The 8,453-nt window shown below is 37.8% G+C and overlaps 1 protein-coding gene across 1 annotated transcript in view; it reads left to right on the forward strand.

Moving 5' to 3' along the window:
• Positions 1 to 8,453, forward strand: part of LOC109928562 (homeobox-containing protein 1-like) — a 40,395-nt gene that overhangs the window by 394 nt on the left and 31,548 nt on the right. The gene's annotated exons all lie outside the window — the stretch shown is intronic.

Genomic DNA, 8,453 nt, shown 5'->3' on the forward strand with positions numbered 1-8,453 from the left:
ATACACAATTGTTTGTGAACTGAACTGTAATAAAAACAGTACGGATCAACAGCACCCAGTAGCCTGGAGATTTTAAGTGTGCATTGTTTACATTTTTTTAATCCTTTTTTTTAAAGATCTGTCCCTTGAGGATTGTGGGGTTTTTTTGAGAAACAGTGTTCGTCCTCAAGGACGAGTCAGTGCAAAGTTAAATGTCTTGGATTCCCTGCTCTCCTGTGAGGCTTGGGGATTTTTTTTTCTGGAATTTATTCTACGGTCATTAATTGTCCGCGATGTGAGTTAGCTAAGATAAAACTGCGCAGGTCACAAATTAATTTAGGCACATCAAGTTCTGCTGTATGTCCTCTTTTATTTTTAATTGCATTTGTCCCTGACTCAAGAGGTAACAGGTTTATAGGGGTGTAAGAAATGAGACTTGACTCTGATGCAAAATGTTTAAATGGTTGATAAAATGATCTCTTCAGTCCAAACAAAAGCTATTGAAATAGTTGTCTGAAAAACGAAATCCTTGTTCAATATTTGAGCTCTTAGTTTGGGTTAGATTTTTATTGTCACTATATTGTATATTACATAAACAATGTGCTGTATCAGGCCACTTTCTAAAATTTATCACGAATGTTAATTAAACTTGGCTCCCAAGTACAATCAAAATGTCTTTAAACAATTTGAAATTATGCAGTTTAATACAATGCATTTACACAGGATTCATGAATGTTACTTTGTCATTGGGATAGTAATCCAGACACCCGGCCTAATGATCCCGGAGTTAGGAGTTCAGGTTCCATTTGGCAGCTAGGAAATATGTCTAATTAATTAAAATCTGAAATGAATAAGGCTCTATCAGTTACAGTGGCCATGAGACTACTGGTTTTCCATGTAAAATCCATCCAGTTCACTGTTGACCTTTTAGAAAGGAAACTCTCATCTTCACCTGATCTGACCTATATGTGACTACAGACCCACAATCAATAAAGTTGACTCTTAAAAGACCCCTGAAGTGGAATAGCTACCAACTCAGTTGTAGTCAAAACAGTGGCTCCACCATCACCTGTTCAAAGGCAGTTTGGGATGGACAACAAATGCAGTTATTAGCAATGCCAAATTCCCATGAATGCATTTTAAAAAAATGAAGTTTACTACTTCCATTAAAATAGTAGAACATAGAACATTACAGCGCAGTACAGGCCCTTCAGCCCTCGATGTTGCGCCGAACTGTGAAACCAATCTGAAGCCCATCTAACCTACACTATTCCATTATCAGCCATGTGTTTATCCAATGACCATTTAAATGCCCTTAAAGTTGGCGAGTCTACTACTGTTGCAGGCAGGGCATTCCACGCCCTTACTACTCTCTGAGTAAAGAACCTACCTCTGACATCTGTCCTATCTATCACCCCTCAATTTAAAGCTACGTCCCCTCGTGCTAGCCATCACCATCCGAGGAAAAAGGCTCCCACTGTCCACCCTATCTAATCGTCTGATCATCTTGTATGTCTCTATTAAGTCACCTCTTAACCTTCTTCTCTCTAACAAAAACAGCCTCAAGTCCCTCAGCCTTTCAATGGACATTTGTTAGATATTAGATACTGATTCAAATTTTACAGTGTCATTTAAGAGCTTCAATAAACTTTATGAAAAAGCTAGATTATTTAGTATTTTTTCTGTTCAGATTTGTACAGATTGTAAAACTCTTGCATTCTTAAACAGGGTGAGATTTAAGCAGAGATTTGACAAAAATATGTTGGAGTTCCTGTGAGGTGACCAAACTGTTGTAACTCAAGGAGGCTCTGATTTATACCAAAATGAAGGTACAATTGCAAAACAGTGAAGCATACAAAAACCCTTCTTCAGACTGCTTATATTTTACTAGGAATTCAATTTTAGCGAGAAGTCCAAAAATAATTGGAAAAGCTGGTGATGGAAGTGAAACTTGGCCATGCATTGGTTGACTCAGAGGTGGCAGTGTGGTTTCTACCTGGATGGAGGAGGCTTGTGTTGAGATGGTAGAACTTTGTGCTGCATATCAGAATGACAGACAACAAACTTGGAATGGTGGCTATGTCCATTACCTTCCATGATAAGCCTCTTTATGATCATGAACTAACTGACAAAGAGGAAAAAACTGGTCTGAAAGCCACTGGTGTTCTGCACTTTCTTATATACAAAAATGGGAAATTGACGTTGGAACTTTTCCTTTGTCATATTACAGACTCACACAGAAGACTGAGTCAGATCCTGTCCTCAGGAAAATTATTTGTGTCATGGAGAGGGAGATGTTCAGTGAAGAATGAAGATAAAATGATTATTGTTTAACAACTTAAAAGTTGTGGCTTAAGTTTTTGCGACTTCTGTTTAAAACATTTTAACTTTTGATTTTGAATGCAGTGCTGTAGTTGGAGCAGAATCCTGGAAACAACAACCTGTGCTGGTGTCATTTTCCAGAGTAATGTTTATAGTTGTATCAGGAAAAAAAAATTGAAAGGAACTGATCTAAGTTCTGTGGAAACACAACAAAAATCAAATGAAGTATATGTTTTGGGACAAATTATTACTGTCAGTTGTTAAGAAAGCTGGAAAAGCTCTGAAATGAATTCCCTAAACTTTTCCACTTCTCTGCCCTTCTCTCTTCCTTTACCTCTTTGACCAAGTTTTCGTAACCTGTCGTAGCATCTCCCTGTACTGCTCAGTATTTAATTTTGCTCCATCATCACTCTCATGAAGTTCCTTGGAATATTTTACATACAAACATATGAACATATGGATTAGGAGCAGGCCACTTGGCTGCTCAAGCCTGTTCTGCCATTCAATAAGATCGTGGCTGATCTGATTACTCCATATTCCCACCCACACTTGATTCTTTTACCCTCTTTTCAGGAATCTACCTATCTCTACCTTAAAAATATTCAAAGACTTTGCCTACACCACCTATTGAGGAAGAGAATTCCAAAGACTCATGACCCTCTTTGAGGAAAACATTCTTTTCTTTGTTTCAATGGGTGACCCCTTGTTTTTAAACAACAACCCCTAGTTCTAGATTCCTCTTTAAAAGAAAACATCATTTCCACATCAACTCTGTCAAGACACCTCAGAATCTTACATGTATTAATCAAATCACCTTTACTCTTCAAAGCTCTAGTTAATACAAGCCAAGCCTGACCAGTCTTTCTTAATATCATAACACATCCATCACAACTATTATCTTGTAGTCCTTCTTGAACTGTTTCCAACATACTTGCACCCTTTCTTAATTAAGGATGTCAATAATATATGCAGCATTCCAGATGTGGTCTCACCAATGCCCTGTATGACTAAAGCATAACCTCTCCACTTTTTATTCAATTCCCTTCACAATAAATATTAATATTCTAAAGGATTTTTAATTACTTACTGTACCTTTATACCTTTACAATTTACGCTGTAGGATACCCTCATCCCTATCTATCTAAGGGCTGTTCAATCTCTCACCATGGAGATAATATGCTTATTTATTCTTCCTGTCAAAATGGACAATATCACATTTTCCATTTTATTATTTCCATTTACCAGATCTTTGCCCACATACACTTAACCTACTGTATCCCTTGTGGTCTCCATAACCTCTTCATAACTTACCTTGCTACTTATTTTGGTGACATTGGCAAATTTGGCAAAGATACCTTCAGTCCCTTCACCCAGGTCATTTATAAATAAATTCTGAAAAGTTAATACCCCAACACTGAACCCTGTGGCACACTACTCATTTTGTCTTGCCATCCAGAAAGTGACCAATTTATCCCTACTATTTCTTGTTGGCTATTTAATCTTCTTTCCATCTCAGTATGTTACTCCTTACACCATGAAGCTTTAGTCTTCCCTAATAACCTTTGACACTTACCAAATGTCTTCTGGAGTAAGGCAACTTATAAATTATTGTTGTTGAGGAGAAACAGTATATTTGATAGGCCAAAGGTGGGTTCAGCTTGGGACTAAAAAGATAAGACGTTCTTTGTGTGTGTGGTTTTGAGCGTGGAAAAGCAAGGTGATTGTATGATCTAATGCTGTGCACCCTCAATTATATGTTTAACATTTATTTGCAGCCCAAGGTTGAGAAGTGAAAGTGCTACAAATTAAGCCACAGTTGACAGCAGACTTAGGGCCAAAATTTCTACCAGCAGGAAATTCTTGGTCCATGCCTTCTTTTCAGAGATAGTATAGAACAGATATTATGAAAAAGGGGAGGGAGATCCAGAGTGATATTGTTATATCAGGAAAAAAAAAGCTTGAAAGGAACTGAGCTAAATTCTACTGGAAACACAACAAAAATCAAATGAAGCATATGTTTTGGGACAAATTATTACTATCAGTTGGTAAAAAAAACAAAGCTGGAAAAGCTCTGGAATTAATTCCCTAAATTTTTCCTCTTCTCTACCTTGCCTTCTTCATTTAGCTCTTTGACCATGCTTTCATAACCTGTCCTAACCTCTCTCTGTTTTGCTTAGTGTTTAATTTTGCTTGATCATCATTCCAATGAAGTTCCTGGGAATGTTTTACATGCAAACATATGAACATATGGATTAGGAGCTGGAGTAGGCCACTTGGCTGCTTGAACTTTTTCTACCATTCAATAAGATCATGGCTGATGTGTTCACTCCATATTCCTACCCACTCTTGATACCATTTACCCTCTTACTTTTGAAGAATCTACCTATCTCTACCTTAAAAATATTCAAAGACTTCGATTACACCACCTGTTGAGGAGGAGAGTTCCAAAGTTCCTATCATGAGAGACCCTGCTGTTGTGAATAATATTGGCAATGAAGCATCACCAGTTCTGTACATTTGCAGGCGTTGGAGAGAAGTCTATCTGATTTTATTTTATTTCAGCTATTGCTTATTTCATACAATTTCACCTTGGTATCACAGAATTCCAAGTTCAAAATAAAGATTGCCACTCCAGTGCGGTATTGAGAGACTGCTATATTGCCAGAGGTACTGTCTTTTAGATGATTAAACCATGATTTTGTCCATGCTTGCAGGGAGTGTAAAACATCCAGTGGCACTATTTTGAAGAAGAGCAGGGGAATTATTCTCAGTGTCCTGGTCAATATTATCCCGCAAATAACATTACAAAAAAAAAGATTACTGGGTCATTATTATATTGCAGTTTTTGGGAGTTTGCCATGCACAATTTGGTTGACCTGGTTTGTACATTACAGTAGCACTTTATTAATTCTATTAACTACTTTGAGATATTAGGTTTTCATGAAAAGTGCTGTATAAATACAAGTGTTTTTTAATTGCAGTTTAGAGAACATAGGGTTTCTGGTCCAGTAATATTTGAAATGATAGACTACTAAATAGCTGCATTTGGCTTTACCTTTGGAAAGGTAAAAGAGGTATTTCAATTGTTAGCAGCCTTTATCAAACCTGAATGGGGGAGGGACAAGGAAAAAAAAACAGAAAAGAAGCAATTATGAACAGCCAATACAGAGGTTATAGGCAAACAATGTAGCAATTCGACATCAGTTTCACTTTCTGGTGGCCAGTGAAGTTAAAGTGGTACTGAATGTGGTTGTTGACAGAAAGTTGGCCATGTTTTCCGTTCTAAAATGCTTGTTCTGTAGAGCAGCACTGAGGTATATGTGGGGAGTTGTATTCAGAGTTATGGTTGCTGCTGAATATTACTGCAATTAGGAATTATGTTTGTTGGCTCCTCTGGTTTCCTATTGACCTGAAATCTGCGAGGAAGAGCAGAGAGTTCTCCCAGTTGTCTAGCCTTCAAGCGGTATTGCTCAAACGGATTTTCTGATCATTATTTTATCGCTGTTGTGAAACCTTGTGGTGTGCAAACTGGCTGCTTCATTTCCCCACAATAATCATGTTGCAAAAGTGCTTAATTGGTTCTAAGACAATTGGAATTTTCTGAAGTCACAGGGAGATGATGACAGAGTGGTGGTGTCGCTGGATTAGTAATATAGAGGGCCGGACTCATGTATGGAGGACATGGATTCAAATCCCACCACGACAGCTGGTGGAATTTAGATTCACCTGAAAGAGTCTTATGGCACAGTAACAGTGTCCCTTGTCAGAGTCTGAAGAGAACTCCCTATGATTGTTATAAGTGGATGTTCCTTGTTCTGTTGATGTGGTTGTGATATTATGTCATGTATGAACTATAAGTATTATTGGCTTTTGGTCGCCGAAGCACACTTTCATTATCCAGTTGCTTTCATTATCAAGTGAAAGTATGATAAATCATGATTCAGAAGCTTTTACAGAACCCACAGCATTCCGTTTTAATTAAAGCTTTACATGTTGTATTTGTGACAATAGTTTGACAGTTATACCCGCTCTTTGGATACACTTTCCTTTATCAGAGAGCTGTGTATTTTCACCCCTGTGCAAATGTAGGTGTCAGGATCCTGACTGGTGAGTGCAGGATATCATTAATTAAGCCTGACCTGCCTAGTTGCTTTTCTTCAGCCTTTCTCTTCCTACAAAGCTCACAGGTACATGGTGATTCACTATTCATGATTCACAAAGGATCAGCGACCTGTTCCAGGAAAACTAAATATGGAGAAGATGTAAACATTGCTTTGTCTGCTTCATGCGCCATCAGGTGTAGGAAAAACATGTTTGGTGCCCACATCTAAGGAAATGTCTACTGCCATTGGAGACAGTCCAGAGAAGGTTCATTAAGTTGATTGCAGGTGTGCAGGGATTTTCTTATGAAAAGAATTTGTAATGGGTTGAATTTACACTCACTGAAGTTTAGAAGAATGAGAGGAGACCTTATTGAAACATATATAAGATTCTTAGGGGGCTTGACAGGGTAAATGGAAAAATGTTGTTTCCCTTTGTGGGAGAGTCTAAGACCAGGTGGTGTAATCTCAATAAGGAATCCCTCATTTAAAATAGAGATTAAGAGGTTTTATTTATCTCTGAAAGTAGTCAGTCTGTGGGCTTCTTTACTCCAGAGGCCTATTAAGTATCGGTCATTAAGTAATGGAGTCAAGGTTTATGGGGATAACAGGAAAATTGAGGATTATCGGAACAGCCATGGGATCATTGAACAGAGGAGTGGACTCACTGAGCCAATTAGCCTACTTCTGCTCCTACACCTTATGGCCTTACGGGTGTCAGACATGTATTTCTGAATAACAGGGAATGCTTGGACAGTTAAATTACAGAATTGAGGGGAGTGTCATTATTACTGTCGTGAAACTTCATTAAATCTATGTCTGGAAATGTGTCAAAGGTCCAGAATAACTTTGCCCCTTTTTCTGATCGGTTACATCCAACAATTGAGATTACTGACGGTTTAAAAATAATAGATATTCTATTTACAGTAGCAATGCAGAGAATTATTTTTTCAGCAGAATGTGAATTTTTGGAACGCTCTTCCACAGTAGGCGATAGACACAGGGCCATTGAATACTTTTGAGGCAAAAATAGAATCTTGACTGATGAGAGAGTCATTGGTTGTCGGGAGAAGATGAGAATGTGGAGTTGAGACGATAATAGGATCAGCCATGACCTTACTGAAGAGAGGAACAGGCTCAAAAGGCTTCATGGCCTTGCACCTGCTCCTAATTCAAATGGTCATGTTATCTTTGTATGCTTTGGTAAAAGACAACCAAGTATTTCCTAAATGTTGTTACTCCTGGAACTTCTTGTGCATCATTAAAAATTAAAATCCAGAATTCAGATGATGGCTTTATATGTCTTGCTTGTCACGGTCTTTTTCCGTGTTTATTTTTGCGTTTGTAAGTGTTGATGTTTTTCTCAGAGCAGAAGCAGCTTAGGTGAAATATTGTATCTCTGCTTTAGCCTCTCTCAGGAGATTGTAAGAATGCAGGGTGTCAGAGCGGAGGTGGCGGAGGCAAAGGTGGATGAATAGAGAGAAGTAAGGAAGTATTTGGATGTGATGCTCCGGCCATCTTAATCATTGGGTAGGCTTGATGGACTGATTGGTCATTTACTCCTCTCAGTTCTGAAGTCATTGGAGCCCCAAGATCGAAGATCCATATTTTTAAACAATACTAATTTCATATCGTATTGTAGGCACAATTTTTGGATTTATACTTAGATTTTCTGATGTAGATTATACCATACATTTGCATCTTTCAAATCTGCGGTGTATGTTTCTGTTTCCATCCGCCCCTACAGCTAAATTTAATGGTTCAGATTTGTATCTTCCGGTATGGTTTACAAACCAAGAAAGTGGAACTGTGATTGTGCTAGTGAATAATACAAAGCAAATTAGGAAAGTAGCATATGAGGCCAGTTTGTGCAAAGGTAAAAGATTTTATATGATAAAACTAGTTTGTCATTACATTGTGCATAAGTTGCACTTTGAGTATCACTGTAATGATTTTCAAAGTGCCCAAGTGCCTTTTTAGAAAATACATGTAATACAGAATATGGTATATGGAAAACAGAATTTAGCCAATAGTGCAATTAAACCTATGTGT

This window comes from Rhincodon typus, chromosome 27 (genome assembly GCF_021869965.1).
Source record: "Rhincodon typus isolate 14 chromosome 27, sRhiTyp1.1, whole genome shotgun sequence".
Taxonomy (NCBI): Eukaryota; Metazoa; Chordata; class Chondrichthyes; order Orectolobiformes; family Rhincodontidae; genus Rhincodon; species Rhincodon typus.